Source organism: Ursus americanus, chromosome 31, assembly GCF_024610735.1.
Source record: "Ursus americanus isolate L20-20 chromosome 31, mUrsAme1.1.p, whole genome shotgun sequence".
Classification (NCBI taxonomy): Eukaryota; Metazoa; Chordata; class Mammalia; order Carnivora; family Ursidae; genus Ursus; species Ursus americanus.
Window position 1 is genome coordinate 12,471,294 of NC_142157.1, and position 19,634 is coordinate 12,490,927.

A 19,634-nucleotide genomic window follows, 5' to 3' on the forward strand; every position below is an offset into this window, starting at 1 on the left:
TTTTTTTAAGTTTTTATTTTAATTCTAGTTAGTTAACATATAGTGTTCTATTAGTTTCAGGTACACAATATAGCGATTCAACAATTCCATACATCCCTAGTGCTCATGACAGGTGTACTTCTTAGTCCCCATCACCTATTCAACCCATCACCCATACCTCCTCCCCTCTGTTAACCATCAGTTTGTTCTCTATAGTTAAGAGTCTATTTCTAGATTTGTCTCTCTCTCACTCTTTTTTCCCCCTCTGTTCATTTGCTCTGTTTCTTAAATTTCACATATGAGTGAATCATATGGTCTTTGTCTTTCTCTGACTGGCTTATTATTATTTTCTCTCTAATTCCATCCATGTTGTTGCAAATGATAAGCTTTCATTTTTTATGGCTGAGTAATATTCCATTGTGTGATTTTTTTTTAAAAAAAATATATTTCTATAAAAAAAACACTTTTTCTTTATCCACTCATCAATTGATGGGCACTTGAACTTCTTCCATACCTTGTCTATTGTAAATAATACAGCTATAAACATAGGGGTGCATGTATTCTTTGGGTAAATACCCAGTAGTGTGATTCACTTTTTGAGGAACCTCCATACTGTTTTGCACAGTGGCTGCACCAGTTTGCATTCCCACCTACAGTGCACTTTAACCAACACCGGTTGTTTCTTGTGTTGTTGATTTTAGCCATTCTAACAGGTGGGAGGTGACATCTCATTGTAGATTTGATTTGTATTTCCCTGATACTAAGTGATGATGAACATCTTTTCATGCATCTGTTGGCTCTCTGTATGTCTTCTTTGGAGAAACGTGTGTTCATGTCTTCTGCCAATTTTTAATTGGATTATTTGGGGGTTTTTTGGTGTTGAGTTGTGAAAGTTATTATGTATTTTGGATACTAACCCTTTATCAAGTTATGTCATTTTGCAAATATCTTCTCCTATTCAGTAGGTTGCCTTTTAGTTTTGTTGATTTTTTCCTTCATTGTGCAAAAGCTTTCAATTTTGATGTAGTCCCTATAGTTTATTTTCACTTTTGTTTCCCTTGCCTCAGGAGACACATCTAGAAAAAAGTTGCTATGGCTGATGTTAAAGAGATTATTGCCTGTTTTCTCTTCTAGGATTTTCATGGTTTCAGGTCCCACATTTAGGTCTTTATCACATTTTGAAATTATTTTTGTGTATGATGTAAAAAAGTGCTCCAGTTTCATTCTTTTGAGTGTTGCTACCCAGTTTTCCCAAAACTACTTGAAGAGATGTTCCCCATTGGGTATTCTTTCCTGCTTTGTAAAGGTTAATTGACCATATAATTGTGGGGTTATTTCTGGATTTTCTATTCTGTTCTATTGATCTATGTGTCTATTTTTGTGCCAGTACCATACTGTCTTGATCACCACAGCTTTGTAACATAACTTGGAAGTCTGGAATTGTGATGCCTCCAGCTTTGGTTTTCTTTTTCAAGATTGCTTTGGCTATTCGGGGGTCTTTGTGGTTCCATATAAATTTTAGAGTTGTTTGTTCAAGCTCATGCAAAATGCTGTCATTATTTTGTTAGGGATTGAATTAAATGTGTAGATTGCTTTGAGTAGTATAGACATTTTAACAATATTTGTTCTTCTAATCCATAGGTATGGAATGTCTTTCCATATCTTTGTGTTGTCTTCAATTTCTTTCATCAGCGTTTTACAGTTTTTAGAGTATACATCTCTTATCTCTTTGGTTAGGTTTATTCTTAGGTATCTTACTTTTGGTGCAAATATAAGTGGGATTGTTTTATTAATTTTCTCTTTCTGCTGTATCATTATTGGTGTATAGAAGTGCAACAGATTTCTGTACATTGATTTTGTATCCTGAGACTTTATTGAATTATCAGTTCTAGCATGTTTTTAGTAGAGTCCTTTGGGTTTCTATATATAGTATCATGTCATCTGCAAATACTGTTAAGTTTTACTTCTTCTTTACCAATTTGAATGCCTTTTCTTTCTTTTTATTGTCTGATTGCTGAGGCTAGGACTTCTAGTACTATGTTGAATAAATTGATAAGAGTGAACATCTTTGTCTGGTTCCTGACTTTAGGGGAAGAACTTTCAGCTTTCTGTATTGAGGATAATGTTATTGGCTGTGGGTTTTTCATATATGGCCTTCATTATGTTGAGGTTTGTTCCCTCTAAACCTACTTTGTTTAGAGTTTTTATCATTAACGGATGTTGTACTTTGTGAAATGCTTTTCCTGTGTCTATTGAAATAATCATATGGTTCTTATCCTTTCTCCTATTGATATGATATTGATTTATTTGTGAATACTGAACCACCCTTGCTACCCAGGAATAATCCCACTTGAACATGGTGAATGATTTTTTTTTTAATGCATTGTTGAATTCAGTTTGCTAGCATTTGGTTGAGGATTTTTCCATCTATGTTCATTAGCCTATACTTCTCTTTTTTATCAATGTCATTATCTGGTTTTAGTATTAGGATATTGCTCTCCTCATAGAGTGAAACTGGAAGTTTTCCTTCCTTTTCTGTTTTTTGAAATAGTTTAAGAAGAATAGGTATTAACTCTTTTTTAAATGTTTGATAGAATCCACCTGTGAAGCTCTGCTCCTGGACTTCTGTCTGTTGGGAGTTTTTTGATTACTGATTCAATTTCTTTTTTGGTTATTGGTCTGTTCAAATTTTCTATTTCTTCCTGTTTCAGTTTTGGTAGTTTATATGGTCATAGGAATTTATCCATTTCTTCCAGGTTGTCCAATTTGTTGGCATATAGTTTTTCATAATATTCTCTTATAATTATATTTCTGTGATGTTGGTTATTTCTCCTCTCTCATTTGTGATTGTGACTGAGTCCTTTCTCTTTTTTTCTTGATAAGTCTGGCTCAATGAACCAATTTTATTGATTTTTTCAAAGAACCGGCTCCTGGTTTCACTGGTCTGTTCTACCATTTTTTTTTTTTTTTTAGTTTCTGTATCATTTATTTCTGCTCTAATCATTTCCTTCCTTCTGATGGTTTTAGGTTTCGTTTGTTCTTCTTTTTCTAGCTCCGTTAGGTGTAAGGTTAGATTGTTTATTTGAAATTTTTCTTGCTTCTTGAGGTAGACCTCTATTGCTATGAATTTTCCTCTTCGAATTGCTTTTGCTGTATCCCAAAGATTTTGAACCATTGTATTTTCATTTTCATTTTTTTCCAGGTACTTTTTAATTTCTTCTTTTATTTCCTGGTTGACCCATTCATTGTTTAGCAGTATATTATTTAACTTCCATATATTTGTGGTCTTCCCAATTTTTTTCTTGTGGTTGGCTTCTAGTTTCATATCATTGTGGTCAGTTAAGATGCATGGTATGACTTTGATCTTCTTGAATTTGTTGAGGCTTGTTCTGTGGACTAATATGTGGTCTATTCTGGAGAATGTTCCATGTGCATTTGAAAAGAATGTATATTCTGCTTAGGATGGAATGTTTTGGATATATATCTCTTAAATCCACTTGTTCCAGTGTGCCATTCAAAGCCATTGTTTCTTTGTTGATTTTCTGTTAAGATCTGTTCATTGATGTAAGTGGGGTGTTAAAGTTCCCTACTATCATTGTAATATTATTAATTCCTTTACATTTGTTATTAACTGTTTTAAGTATTTTGGTGCTCCTATGTTAGGTGCATAAAAATTTACAATTGTTATATCTTTGCTTGTTTGATTGTCCCCTTTATTACTATATAGTGTCCTCCTTTGTCTCTTATTACAGTCTTCGTTTTGAAGTCTATTTTGTCTGATTTAAGTACTGCTATTCCAGCTTTCTTTTCACATCTATTTGCATGACAGATGTTTCTCCATCCACTCACTCTCAACCTGCAGGTCGCTTTAGGTCTAAAATGAGTCTCATGTAGGCAGTATATAGATAGCTTTTGTTATTTTATCCATTTTCACATATCTTTTGCAGTGTTTAGTCCATTTATATTCAACTTATTACTGATAGATATGTATTTGTTATTTTATTATTTGTTTTGTGGTTGTTTCTGAAGATTTTCTCTGATCCTTTCTTGTCTTTCTCTGTTTCATGGTTTGCTGATTTTCATTAATGATATATTTGGATTTCTTCCACTTTATTTTTTGCATATTTATTAGTGGTATTTGATATATTGGTACCAACAGGTTTGTATATAACCTCTCCTGCATACAGAAATCTATATTAAGTTGATGTTCATTTAATTTTGAGCCCATTCTTTTTTCGTCTCCTCCCCATGATTTAGGTATTTATTTTTATATTTTACGTCCTTTTATCTTGTGAGTTCCTTGACTGATTTTTTACAGAAATATGCATTTTTACTTCTTTTGGGTTTCCTACCTTTATCCTTCAGTCCACTTGTCTGCAGAGGCTCTGTTTGCCTGTTGTGGGCAACATTTGGTCCCAGGCCTGAAGATGGCATGTTTTAACTAGGTATGCTCTGGTATGTTTGTGAAACGAGACCTGTTGCCACCACTGCAGGAACTGAGTCTCCACAAAACTCCTACATTGGGAGATGCGGTATTTGTGGGGGCTTGGTCTGGTCTTCTGGGGGAAAGGCTCGCCTACAATGAGACTGAGGCATGACTGGGAAGGGTAGTTTCACTGGAGCATGGTGCAGTGGGGTTTGGTGTAAGCAATTTAGGTAGTGAGTGTCAGAGCTGCACTAGTTCCCACAGGTGGCCCTGTGCTTATGCAGAGGAGCAGGGGAGAAAAATGGCACTAGCCAATTCCTTTGCTCCTGGAGGGGGTCTCTCCATGAACACTGTCTCTCTAGTACGTGCTCTCAGATGAGCAAATAACCTTCCCACTGTGTGCCCCAGATGCTCTTCAGATTGTTGTTTCTATGCTGTGTGTCCACGGGTTGTTTGCCTGCCTTCTTTCCAAGAGCAGTTCAGTGCCCTTGGGGCTCTATCACAGCCAAGCCCGATGACCTTTATAACTCCAGGCTTTATGCCATACTGGTCATCAGAAGACATGAAATTGGGGCCCTCTCACCTTCCAAGCCAATTGCTATGGGGTTTCACTTTCCCATTCACTCCCCTGTGTGCTAGTTTGTCTCTCATTCTTCTCTAATACCACTGCATCCCCACTACAGCAGCCATAACCTGTTTCTTTCCCAAACTCTGTATCTACACTTCTACCTTCTTCAATGGGACCTCTTCTCAAACTTTAATTGGGAGTTTGCTCTGCCAGTCTTCAGGTCAATCTCTGGGATATTTAGGATGATTTGATAGTTATCTAGTTATATTCATGGGATGAGGCAAGCCTGTGGTCCTCCTACTCTGCCACCACCTTCACTCACTGATATGTTTTCTGATATTAAAACATCCATTCATTCTTGAGATATACTCCAGTGGATCATGATGTATAGTTATTTAAAGACATTTTAACATTTTATTTAGCCAATATTTCCTGTAGGATTTTTGGATCTACATGTAGTTAAAAAGGGGGCTACATTTTTTTTAGGTATTGTTCTCATGTGGTTTCAAATCAAAATCACATAAAATGCATTGTTATTGTTAGATTTTTATTTTACAAACTTGTAAAAATATAAGAACTTTTCCTTAAAGGTTTGGTAGAATTCATAGACAAAACATGTAAGCCTGAAGCTTTTCTGGGAAGTGAATGATTAACTTTTTTTTTTTAATGATTTTTTATTATATTGTGTTAGTCACCATACAGTACATCCCCGGATTCCGATGTAAAGTTTGATGCTTCATTAGTTGCGTCTAACACCCAGTGCACCATGTAATACGTGCCCTCCTTACCAACCATCACCGGTCTATCCCAATTCCCCACCCCCTCCCCTCTGAGGCCCTCAGTCTGTTTCTCATAGTCCATAGACTCTCATGTTTCATTCCCCCTTCTGATTACCCCCCTTTCTTTATCCCTTTCTTCCCCTACCGATCATCCTAGTTCTTATGTTCCATAGATGAGAGAAATCATATGATAATTGTCTTTCTCTGCTTGACTTATTTCACTTAGCATTATCTCCTCCAGTGCCGTCCATGTTGCAGCAAATGTTGAAAATTCGTTCTTTCTGATAGCTGAGTAATATTCCATTGTATATATGGACCACAACTTCTTAATCCAGTCATCTGTTGAAGGGCATCTCGGTTCCTTCCACTATTTAGCTATTGTGGACAATGCTGCTATGAACATTGGGGTGCATATGGTCCTTCTCTTCACTACGTCTGTATCTTTGGGGTAAACACCCAGTAGTGCAATTGTTGGATCATAGAGTAGCTCAATTTTTAACTTTTTAAGGGACCTCCACACTGTCTTCCAGAGTGGCTGTACCAACTTGCATTCCCACCAACAATGTAGGAGGGATCCCCTTTCTCCACATCCTCTCCAGCAATTGTTGTTTCTTGCCTTGTCAATTTTGGCCATTCTAACTGGTGAAAGGTGGTATCTCAGTGTGGTTTTGATTTGAATTTCCCTGATGGCTAATGATTTTGAACATTTTTTCATGTGTCTGTTAGCCATTTGTATGTCTTCATTGGAAAAGTGTCTGTTCATATCTTCTGCCCATTTTTTGATTTGTTTATTTGTTTCTTGTGTATTGAGTTTGAGAAGTTCTTTGTAGATCTTGGATACCAGTCCTTTATCTGTAGTGTCCTTTGCAAATATATTCTCCCTATCCGTGGTCTGCCTCTTAGTTTTTTTGATTGTTTCCTTGGCTGTGCAGAAGCTTTTTATCTTGATGAAGTCCCATAAGTTCATTTTATCTTTTGTTTCTCTTGCCTTTGGAGATGTGTCATGAAAAAGGTTGCTGTGGCCGATGTCGTAGAGGTTGCTGCCTATGTTCTCCTCTAGAATTTTGATGGATTCCTGTCTCACATTGAGGTCTTTCATCCATTTGGAGTTTATTTTTGTGTATGGTGTGAGGGAGTGGTCAAGTTTCATTCTTTTGCATGTAGCTGTCCAAATTTCCCAGCACCATTTATTGAAGAGACTGTCTTTTTTCCACCGGATGTTTTTTCCTGCTTTATCAAAGATTAGTTGCCCAAAGAGCCAAGGGTCCATTTCTGGGTTCTCTATTCTGTTCCATTGGTCTATATGTCTGTTTTTGTGCCAGTATCATGCTGTCTTTGGGATCACAGCTTGTAGTACAGCTCAAAATCCGGCATTGTGATGCCCCCAGCTTTGTTTTTCTTTTTCAATAGTTCCTTGGAGATTCGGGGCCTTTTCTGTTTCCATACAAATTTAAGGACTATTTGTTCCGGCTCTTTGAAAAATGTCATTGGTATTTTGATCGGGATACCATTGAAAGTGTAGATTGCTCTGGGTAGCATGGACACTTTAACTATGTTAATTCTACCGATCCATGAGCATGGAATATTTTTCCATCTTTTTATGTCTTCCTCAATGTCTTTCAAGAGTGATTTGTAGTTTCTAGAATATAGGTCCTTTACACCTCTGGTTAAATTAATTCCAAGGTAACGTATGGTTTTTGGTGCTATTGTAAATGGGATGGATTCCCTAATTTCTCTTTCTTCGTTCTCGTTATTCGTGTACAGAAATGCAACTGATTTCTGAGCATTGATTTTTATCCTGCCACATTATTGAATTGCTCTATAACTTCTAATAGTTTGGGAGTGGATTCTTTTGGGTTTCCATATAGAGTATCATGTCATCTGCGAAGAGAGACATTTTGACTTCTTCTTTGCCAATTTGGATACCTTTGATCCCTTTTTGTCGTGTGATTGCTGTTGCAAGGACTTCTAGTACTATGTTGAATAATAGTGGCGAGAGTGGGCATCCTTGTCGTGTTCCTGATCTTAAGGGAAAGGCTTCCAGCTTTTCCTCATTGAGAATAATATTTGCAGTAGGCTTTTCATAGAAGGCTTTTATGAGATTGAGAAATGTATGCTCTATTCCTACATTCTGAAGGGTTTTAATCAGGAAAGGATGCTGTATTTTGTCAAATGCTTTTTCGGCATAGATTGAGAGGATCATATGGTTCCTGAGTCTTTTCTTGTTGATATGATGTATCACGCTGATTGATTTGTGAATATTGAAGCACGCTTGCATCCCAGGTATGAATCCCACTTGATCATGATGGATAATCCTTTTAATGTACTGTTGGATTCTATTAGCGAGTATCTTGTTGAGGATTTTGGCGTCCATATTCATTAGGGAAATCAGTCTGTAATTCTCCTTTTTGAGGGGGTCTTTGCCTGGTTTGGTGATCAAGGTAATATTGGCATCATAGAATGAGTTTCGTAGCTTTCCTTCTGTTTCTATTTTCTGTTTCTATTTTTTGAAATAGCTTTAGGAGAATAGGTATTATTTCTTCTTTGAATGTTTGGTAGAATTCCCCAGGAAAACCGTCCGGGCCTGGAGTTTTGTTATTTGGAAGGTTGTTTATCACTGACTCAATCTCTTCATAATTAATTGGCCTGTTTAAGGAATCAATTTCTTCCTGTTTCAATCTTGGTAGTTTATAGGTGTCCAGGAAGGATTCCATCTCTTCCAGATTGCTTAGTTTATTGGCATATAGCTGTTGATAAAAATTTCTAATAATCCTTCCAATTTCAATGGTGTTCGTCGTGACCTCTCCTTTTTCATTCATAATTTTAATAATCTGGGTCCTTTCTCTTTTCTTTTGGATAAGTGTTGCCAGTGGTCTGTCAATTTTATTGATTCTCTCAAAGAACCAGCTTCTAGTTCTGTTGATCTGCTCTACTGTACTTCTGGTTTCTGATTCATTGATTTCTGCTCTAATTTTGGTCAACTGCTTCCTCGTGAGTGGATTAGGCCTGTCCCCCTGTTGCTGTTCCAGCTTCTTGAGGTGAGAATATAAAAACTGCATTTTAGATTTTTCTATTCTTTTGAGTGAGGCTTGGATGGCTATGTATTTCCCCCTTAGGACTGCCTTTGCAGTATCCCATAGGTTTTGGACCATTGTGGTTTTATTCTCATTGGTCTCCATAAATTGTTTAAATTGATTTTTGATTTCCTGGTTTATCGAGTCATTCCTGAGCAGGACGGTTCTTAGTCTCCAAGTGTTTGAGTTTCTTCCAAATTTTTCCTTGTGGTTGAGTTCCAATTTCAGAGCGTTGTGGTCTGAGAATATGCAGGGGATAATTTCAATCTTTTGGTATCGGTTGAGACCTATTTTGTGACCCAGAACATGGTCTATTCTTGAGAATGTTCCATGGGCATTAGAGTAGAATGAGTATTCTTTGGTTCTGGGATGTAGTGTTCTATATATATTTATGGGGTCCAACTCGTCGAGTATGGCATTCAAAGCCCTTGTTTCTTTGTTTAGTTTTTGCCAGGGTGTTCTGTCTATTTCTGATAGTGAGGTGTTGAGGTCCCCTACTATCATTGTATTTTTATCTATATGTCTCTTTATTCTGGTTAAGAGTTGGCTTGTGTATCTTGCTGTTCTCCTGTCGGGGGCATATATATTTAGAATTGTCACATCCACTTTTTGGATACAGCCTTTAAGAATAATATAGTGCCCTTCTGCGTCTCTAACTATAGTCTGTAGTTTAAAATCCAATTTATCTGATATGAGAATTGCTACCCCAGCTTTCTTTTGAGGTCCATTTGCGTGAAAGATGGTATTCCATCTCTTTACCTTCAGTCTGAATGTATATTTGGGTTCGAAATGAGTCTCTTGTAGACAGCAAATGGATGGGTCAGGTCTTTTTATCCAATCTGCAACCCTGTGGCATATTATGGGAGCATTTAAGCCATTCACATTGAGACTGAATACTGAGATATATGATTTTAATGATGCCATGTTGCCAGTAAAGTCTTTGTTTGTATCGGTTGTGACTTTCTGTTCTGTATCACTCTTGTGGCCTTTTTACCTTTATAGAACCCCCCTTAATATCTCCTGTAGGGCTGGTTTCGTGGTTACGAAATTGATCAATGACTGGCGATTCTGGAAGGTTTTTATTTCTCCATCAATTCTGAATGACAGCCTTGCTGTATAACGGATCCTTGGCTGCATGTTTTTCTCTGAAAGAGCTTTAAAAATGCCCCCCCCCAACCTTTTCTCTCATTCCAGGTCTGTGTAGACAGGTCTGACGTAAATCTGATGACTTTGCCTTGGTACGTGAGAAATTTCTTTGCCCTGGCCGCTTTCAGTACTGTTTCCTTGGATCTAATATTTGTGAAATGCACTATGACGTGACGTGGCGTAGGTTTGTCATGGTTGAGCTTGGGAGGGGTCCTCTCTGCCTCTTGGACATGAATGCTTGTTTCCCTTGCTAGATTAGGGATGTTTTCAGCTACAATTTGTTCAAATATCTTTTCTAGACCTCTGTTTTTCTCCACCCCCTCGGGGATGCCAATGATTCTGACATTGGATCGTTTCATTGAGTCAGTAATCGCCCGTAACCTACATTCGTGGGCGTGGATTTTTTTAAAGTCCAGCTTCTATTTTCGCTTTTTCTTTTACTAACACATCCTCCAATTCGCTAATACATTCCTCTGCCTCATTCACCCTGGCCGTCATAGCCTCTAGTTTTGACTGCATTTGGCTCATAGAATTTTTAATTTCTGCCAGATTTGCTCTCATTTCTGCCCTTAGAGATTCTATATTCTCATTTACGTTTTTGTTAATACTTTTTTCAAGTCTAGACATCATCTTGACCATTGTTACTCTGAATTCCATTTCTGATAATTTGGTTATATCCATATCCATTAGTTCTGTGGCAGAGGCCCCAGACTCATTGTCTTTTCTTTGTTGGGGGGGGACTTCTCCTTTTCGTCATTCTGATGAGGAGAGGTTGCGGGGTTGTCCAGAGCCCAAATTATTGACCGGGACCCAGGCCGTGTACCCTTGTTTTATAGGGATCTTAGGGATGTGGGCTTCTTGATTTTTCAGCCTGCCTTCTGGGGGAGGGGCCTGCCGCGCCAATACTCAGGCAACCCTGTTTGGGTAGGGTCTCCGTGTCTCCTGAGAGGGGGGGATGGGGATGGGCACCCTGTGAGCCTGTGTTTCCAGGCTTTTGTTCTCTGGCGGCTTTCCCTGGTGGTTTGCTGTGCCTCTTCTGAGAGTCAGAGCAGCAGTGGCTGAATCTCAGCCCATGTCACAGAACAGAGGGGATCGCAGGCCGTTCTCTACTGATGATCTGGCCACTTTAACTCTGTTTCTGTTGGTGCTGCTCAACCCTGCAGCATCCCAGGATGTGCGCCCCACACCCGGTGTCCCAGCCCTCACTTCCAGGGCCGGCGCGTCTCTGTCCTTTGTGTTTCTAACACCGCCAGCTGCCAGCCGCCCCCACGCACTCCCGGAGCTCCCAGTCTCAGTCTGGATCCATGAGCTCACCGGAGCTCTGTGAGAAGTCTGGTGGCGTGCACTCCCTGCTCACAGTCCCAGTCTGTTTTCTTGTGGGTGCCGTCTGCGAGATCGCCCGCTCCCCGTGCAGGTGGCCACCACTTCCTGGCGCCCGAACACGGTGGCTCCCCCCCCTTCTATTTATCTTCCGATATCTGTGCATGGTTTCATGGCTCCCCGCTTCATACCTCAATACTCAGCGCTGGAGATGTTCATTTGTAGAGATTCAGATGTACCTTCCTGTGTCTCAGGCTGATTCCGTGGATGTTCAGGTTGGTCTGGTACCTATCCAACTCGACTCAGGGGACTGGCTGAAAAAGGGGTCCCCTACTCCTCCGCCATCTTAACCCCTCCCCAGTTAGCTATTTCTGCATAACAAATTTACTGTACAATCTAGGGGCATAATACAAACTTTTTATTTTTTTTTTTTACAATTCTGTGGGTCACAAATTTGGGGTGTACTTGGCTGGGTGGTTTGTTTCTGATGTATATGATATCAGTTGGGGTGGCTGTGGCTGGAAGATCCACTTCTAAGATGGCTTCTCACTCATTTATCTGGCAGGTGGGCTGGGATGTTTCAAGTAGCTGGGGCATGTGTGGGAACTTCTTGGTAAACTCTCTTTCCACATTCACTCTTCCTGGTATCTTGCATTTCCTCATAGCAGGATAATCTCAGGGTAGTTGGAATTCTTTTATGCAAAATGCACTTACCCCCTCTCACACTCCTCACCCCCAAAGTCTCCTTTCATTGTGGTATTGTCTTAAAGTCAGGGTTTAGCCATTTGAATGAAGTCTTGATGAGCGTGAGTGTTATGTACATGGCTCCTCTAGTATAAACCTCTCAATCTGAAGACCTGTCAAGAAATATTATCTGTCCCCTTCCTCTGTTATCCGTCCCCCATATATGATTGTGGTAAAGGGATAGCACAACTACGGTAACACTGCAGTTAAAAAAGCAGGGGAACGAGATACACATAGCAGCTACTAGATCACGGCAATTTTGAAATCCACTTCAATGTATATCACCAATTCCTTGATAGTGATCCAATCCTGCTCCCTGGGAATAATTTTCTGAAGGTTCTGGATTTATCCTCTCAGCTCTTGATTCTGTCCTCTGAACCATCTTTCCTTTTCCCTAAGAAATTGAATTATGACTGCAGCTGAGTGGACTTCTTAGCTTGCTTTTTGCTGACAGAAGCGTGGGGAGGAGGAAGTATCTTTTTTCTTTTGTACTGTTTCTTTTCTTTTAATTTAAGATGACAGTGCTCCCACTTATGCTATTCATTCAAAAATGTTCTGGGTTTTCTATGAATCTTACTAGGTTTCATTCTACTAGACAGAAGTCTGATTTTTAAATCTCTTTAAGATAGATAATTTTCTAAATTGGGCCCTGTGGCTACTGTGCAATAAAGTCTTAAGAATCTTAGAATCCCTATTGTTTAACACAGAGGGTCTATGAGGCATACCCATAAGACCATTAGGATTCCTTTAGTCTAGCTAAGAGGGTCTAGAAACACTGTCTTACACCCTTCTGAGGTTTCAATAAATGATTTTGCAGACCCACTCTGAAGTGGTTCTTTGCCCTAAGCCCTTTCATATTCCAAGAATCTTTTGCTAGAAGAGATTGGATATGTGCAATAGTTTTGTTGTTGTTGTTGTTGTTATGTGCAATAGTTTTGTTGTTGTTGTTTGTTTGTTTTCCAAATTCTGGCTCCTTAATATTTTCTCTTAACTTTACTCAAAAACCAAACAGCTCCATAGTGGCATTATTCATAATAACCAAAAGGTGGAAACAATTCAGTGTCTCTCTTCAAAGGAATGATTAAACAAATGTGGTTTATAAATACATTATAATACTATTCCACTAAAAAGGAAGGAAATTCTGACACCTGCTACAACATGGATGAGCCCAGAGTACATTAAACTGAGTGAAATAAGCCAGCCACAAAAAGACACATAACTTTATGATTCTGCTTGTATGAGGTACCTGGTGTAGCCAAATTCTTAGAGATATAAATTAGAATAATGGTTCCACTCCAGGGGCTAGGAAGCATAGGAAAAGAAAATTATCATTTAAGGGGTAGAGATGAAAAGAGTTCTGGAGATTGGTTGCACAACAATATGAATGTACTTCACACTACTGAACTGCACACTTTTAAGATGTTAAGACAGCTAAAATGGTACATTTTGTGTTATGTATACTTTACCACAATTAAAAATTTTTTAAATTCAAAAACAAAACTAAGCAGGTCCTTCTTTAGTCCATGCTTTTCTTTTTTTATTCTTTCATAGCCAGGAAAGACCAGGTAGTACTTTCTGCATTTGGCCTAGAAACTTCCTTCAATAGATCCCCAAGTTCACTTGTTCACAGGTAAGTGTTGCCAAACTTCCCATATATTATGTACCGAAGGTTCCTTTTTTCTGTGCCTCCAATACTATTTTCCTCACTGTCCTTTAAAGCTCACCAACATATTCCCACTTTTATTAACCATCTCTTTGAGGCCTTTCCAGCTTCTGCCTCTGCCTGGTGCCCCATGTTTTAGGTTTTTGTTATGTCAGCAACCCATTTCTAGGCACCAGATTCTGTTCTGGTTAGCTGTTGTTAGGAGTAGGTGACTGGTGGCAGCTGATATACCAGCACCTGTTTTTATCAACTTTTTTGGCAGAACTTCTTCCCTTGTACCCCATCAAAATTGATTATATAATGTCAATTTTTTTTTGTAGTGACAGAGCAGGAAATTACTATGTAAGGTAAAAGAAGAAGAAGCAAAAGCTGAATTTAAAAACTTTCCTTTAGCCTATCCAGTCTTTCTGTCCATCTATTCACCCACAGTTCATTATAGGTTTCAGTTTGCTTGGGTATCTCTCTCTTTTTTTGGAGGGGAGAATGTCATTGTTACTTTAGCTGCTTCTTGCTTCTTTCTAGTATCTGCAGTTTCTTGAAAGTTAATTTTGGAGGTGGACTGATTTAGGAGATAGGGGAACTTTTTTTTTAAAGTTTTAATTTAAATTCCAGTTAGTGGGGTGCCTCAGTGACTCACTTGGTTAAACGTCTGACTCATGTCATGATCTCAGGGTTGTGAGATGGAGCCCCTCAGCAGGCTCTGCACTGAGCAGGAAGCCTGCTTAAGATTCTCTCTCTCACTCTCCCTCTGCTTCTCCCCCACCCTGCTCATGCTGGATCTCTCTTTAAAAAAATAAATTCCAGTTACTTAACATACAGTGTAATATTAGTTTCAGGTGTACAATTTAGTGATTCACTACTTATATACAACACCTGGTGCTCATCACAAGTGCCCTCCTAAATCCTCATCACCTATTTAACCCATCCCCCCCTTACCCTCTGGTAACCACCAGTTTGTTCTCTATAGTTAAAAGTCTGTTTCTTGGTTTTCCTCTCTTCCCCCACCATGTTCATTTACTTTGTTTTTTAAATTACACGTATGAGTGAAATCATATGGTATTAGTTTTTCTATGACCGAATTATTTCACTTAGCACAATACTCTCTAGCTTCATCCACATCATTGCAAATGGTAAGATTTCATTCTTATGTATTTACCCAAATAATACAAAAATACTAATTCAAAGGGATACATGGACCCTGATGTTATAGCAGCATTACCAACAGTAGCCAAATTATGGAAAGAGCTCAAATGTCCACTGACTAATGAGTTGGTAAAGAAGATACGGTGTGTCTATACATACACACACACACACACACACACACACAGGAGCTAGGAGAAATATTACAAAGACATGGGCTATGTAAATTTTAGTCTGGTGGGGAAAACAGATCATTAAAGTATGAGGAAGGTAAGTACAATGTATTATGGTGAGAATAGGGAAGTAGCTTCTAAATCAGAGTTTATGGAAGGCTTCATAAAGTCAGGTAGGAGCTATGACTGTTAAAGCACAGATTGGGCAAAGAGACTTCAGGTATAAAGGCACGTGTAAAAGAATGGTTTTCTGAGATAGTGTAAGTTTCTAAGGACACCACATGTAATTGTGAATTGTTTGGAACAAAGAATGTATGCAGAAGAGTGGTTGGAGATATTAGTAGTAGGAGGGGCCTGAATATAATGTTATACCTAAGAGCTTGAATTTTATTCTTTAGGACAGTGGGAAATACTGACTTTAAGCAGGGAATTGTTAGGATCAAATTGATATATTTCAAAGATTACATAGCAGAGTGTGATGCTTAAGCTCCAGTGCCCTTTGCTTTCATGGAAACCTTCTAGAGTCCTGGAATGAACACTAGCAAGGAGTTTTGTGGTCAATTGTTTTCTGTAAAATTTGAAAAAGGAGGATATTTTAACTGCAATGGTCTCTTTCTACTTTAACATGCTTCTAATACATTTCCCCAAGGCTGTGGGCATTTTGGAAACCAGCTAAGGGAAAGTTCAGGATATTTATTTATTTATTTATTTATTTGAGAGAGAGAGACAGACAGCATGAGTGGGAGGGGCAGAGGGAGAGGGAGAGAGAATCTCAAGCCAACTCCCCACTGAGCCTGGAGACTGAAGTGGGGCTGGATCCCAGGACCCTGAGACCACGACCTGGGCAGAAACCAAGAGTGGAATGCTTAACATACTGTGCCACCCAGGCGCCCCGAGTAATATATATTAGTTTGTAGTTAAATTTATATATAGCTAAGTTATTGCTACCCATCTTGGTATACAAATAGCTTCAGGTAATGATCTTACTACCCACACTGCAGTTAAAAGGCAAAGATATAGGGCCAAAGGTCATATTGTGATATGTATATTCATGATTTTGTGTCTGTTTCTTAAAGAAGGACCCTAAACCATATAAACTTCAGGACCAGGATCTTTACCTGGAGCAATATGAGATAAGCCTAAATCAGTAAGTTATTGTAAAAATTTTTTAGCTCGTGAGAGAGGAAGACCTGAACCAAGGCAGTGATAGTAGAAATGGAGGGGAAAGGTTAAGAAGCGAGAAGCATCCAGGGAGTACAATTTAGGGAACTTGGTAATTGTTTTGATATGGGGGTTGGTTTCACAACAGATTATCGACTTGGATGACTGGAAGGATCCCAGTCATGGACAAAGAGCATCAGTGTAACTGAAAGTTTGGGTGGAGGATGAATCCCATTTTGGGCTTATTGCGTTTCAGGTGTCAGACAAATAGACAAAAATGCACATCTGCAGCTCAGCTAAGCACCCAGGTGTTGGGGGATATAACTTGCTATTACTTGCTTCTCTGGAGGCCACTTACCAGGCTTTTTTGGCCCTCGCTTTCCAGTCAGCCCAGGAAACCGCAGCCACTTACACACCCTCAGAGCTTCCCGGTGGCGCCTGCTCACCGGATGTGCAAGCGGCACTTCCGCCCCCAGAGGCACGCGCTCAGGGGACGCTCTGCGCCAGCGCCGCCAGGCTCTTTGTTCGGCCCAACCTCTGCCGGTTCAGGGCGGCTCGTGAGTGGTTTCTCCTCTGCGTGATTTTCAGCGGGATACCTTTCTCCACGGAGAGACCGTTCTCTTCCCACTTAAACCCCCAAGCCTCCACTTCCCCCTCCGGAAGTCAGCGGCCCCTCCCCGAGGGCTTTGTAGGTCTCCAGGCACCGAGGCAGCGACGCCAATGAAGATGAGTCAGCGCTGATTTCCCAGCTGGTAAACTCACGACTCATTACCTTTGGTGGTTTTGCGCAAATCCCAGAAAGCTTCGTGAGCCGAGTTTAAGGTCTGCAGTGACTTTTGGTTCTTTTATATGAACCTAGAATTAAGAGGGAAAATTCTTAGTGATTAAGATACCGGTTTCTTAAGGTAGTGTCCCCAGGAAAGGGACCAGAGTAATTGCAGCCTCCTGGAATCCCAAAGTGGCTCCTGTACCTGAGCAAGCCGGAAGCTTTGCACTCTCTTGTGACTAAACTCTTTGAGCATAGTGGGATAGTTGAGGGAAACTTGACCTCGTTATTACTGACAGATGTGGAACAAATAAAATCGTATAGTTTTACTAGTTTATTACTTACAAACGCATTCTAAATAAGCCATTCACGGCAGAATACCAAAATGTAGTGGACAGCAGTAGTCCAGTGGGAAATTTTGTGTTAGTGAAGATGACTGATAATTTAGAATGTGATATGAATCTGCTGTAATTATACCTTGAGCCATTGGTTGAGTTAGAAATCAGTCCACTCTTGGGGGGGGGGGAAGCTTAACCATTCCCCTCACTTGCTTGAAGTTTTTTTTCTCCATTGCACTTTTTACTTTGTCATATATAGTATAATTTAATTAATTGTTACAGCCATCATCTATTGTTTGTCCCACACCAGAGTTAAGCTCCATGAAGGCAGGAACTTTTTTTTCTGCTTACTATTGTGTTTCAAAGGCCAAGAACAGTTTTGGCCCAAAGTAAGCACTCAACATACACTTATTGAATGAATGAAAAAAATGAGTATGTTATTTTTCAAAGAGCATGAAGTAGAGCCGAGAGTCGGCTTGCATGATTGGCAGGACCTATGTGGAACATAGTTTTGTCCAAAGCCCTGTTAGTAAAGGTAGTCAAAAAATGAACAAATGTTTATGGAATATCTACTGTACCCCAAATGATAACTTTCCAAATTTCCCAGAATTTACCATCTCTTCTCCATTAAACATTCTGACATTTTTATATTTGGGCCTGTGCGGTTCACCTCCATCGCATCTCTTATGATGGTATGATCATACCAGATAACGAATATTTGTTGAAAGAGCAAGGGAGTGAACTGGATTAAGGCATTAGATTACCTGGGAATTCATTTATTTATCACATGAACAGACACTTGTTTTATAGAATTATGGCCCACAATAGTAGCATTTTGCAAATTGAGGTCTATTTCTCTAAAGGATTTGTAAGTTCTCTATGATAATTTTTAGTTTTCATTTCAGTGGTCCTCTGAAACTTTAACCTACATATGTTCTGAGCTATCTGGATAACCAAATGCTATCAGGAGGTTTCGGTGTCTTTGTTTTGTATCTCTTTTGAGCATGTTAGCACTACTTAGTGTTTTTTGGCAGGTTAGTAAGAAAAAATCAGAGGCATCCTTTAAAAATGTAGAAGACTTATTCACCTTAAATGAAGCCCAAACGACAGTAAGCTACTCTGTCAGAAGATTTCACAGTAGTTAAAAGGAGAAAAGAGAGAAATGAGTCATAGCATGTAGTAAAATAGGCTTGCTAAAGTCTGTACCATATTCCTGTTCTGACAGGTGATTGAGTTTGGCAAAGCAGAATCATTGGTGTTTGTAAATTAATATTTTAAATTTAAATTTTGTTGACTTATAGTTTCGTTTGGACTTATTTTATAATTTTGTGGGTGTTTTTGTAGCTACAAAAACTATAATATGAAGAATTTGAACCCAACTTTATATTTGTACATATTTAATAATACGTAATGAATGTAGTTTAAAAGTCAAGCAGGGGACCTTAAAAACGTGTTTTTATTTTAGTGGATTTTAATGAGGTGTTTATACTTTACTCAAGTTTGTGAAAAATGACATTACAAAGCTTTGGGCTTTAGGGCCCAGGACACAGAGTTTACTTTAATCAAGTACAGGTGTGACAGTCCACTGTAGAAAAGATGTTTCTGCTGCTAGTAGTGCTCATGGTGCTGAAAAATAGAAGCGGCGGATCTTAGGAAAATGTAGGAAGATTGGTTGGAGAAGATGGAGAAATTTGAGATAAAATTGGAGCTTTCTTTGCAGTTTTGCTTTTGGCTCTGAATTTGTGAGTTCTCGTTCTTAGTGATTTTTCTCAAATGGCTAAGTGAAATGCAGTGTTTGTGTTTCCACATTTAAGAGAAGAAAAATGCTAATCAGCACTTCTGTAGATGGTGCAAATCTCTGGTGTGGAACACTGGGAGACCTAAAGCGCTGTTTAAAGTCATTGTGATAGAAGATCAGAGGAAAGAGATGCTATCCCCCCACCCCACTCCATCCCTGGTCCTGCATTGGGAAATAGGAATAGAAAGAAAGGAGGTGGAGGCTTTGCTTTGACTTACTTTAATAAAAGGGGCACTGGGAGCAGGTGTTATTTTAGGGTCAATTTTGCTGCCGTGTCCAGAGCAACACTATCTAGAGTTCAGTCAGTCCACAGACATTTCTTGAGCATCTCTATGTGCCAGGCATTGTGTAGGGAGCTGAAGACAGTGAACAATACAGGGTCCATGCCTTTGGGACTTAGGTAAAGCTAATCCTTGTTGATTCTGTTGTATCATGTCCCTGTATTCACTTGGTACAATTTAGTTGAATATGAGTGGGCAATGTGAACATTTTTAGTGCACTCTTTATGTTGCTTTGTGTAATTTCTGGGATGGAATACAGAATTAGAAACTGTAAAGGC

General features: G+C 39.1%; 1 protein-coding gene across 1 annotated transcript in view; it reads left to right on the forward strand.

The window, feature by feature from the left end:
• GPR158 (G protein-coupled receptor 158) overlaps nt 1-19,634 on the forward strand; it is a 431,433-nt gene that overhangs the window by 18,797 nt on the left and 393,002 nt on the right. The gene's annotated exons all lie outside the window — the stretch shown is intronic.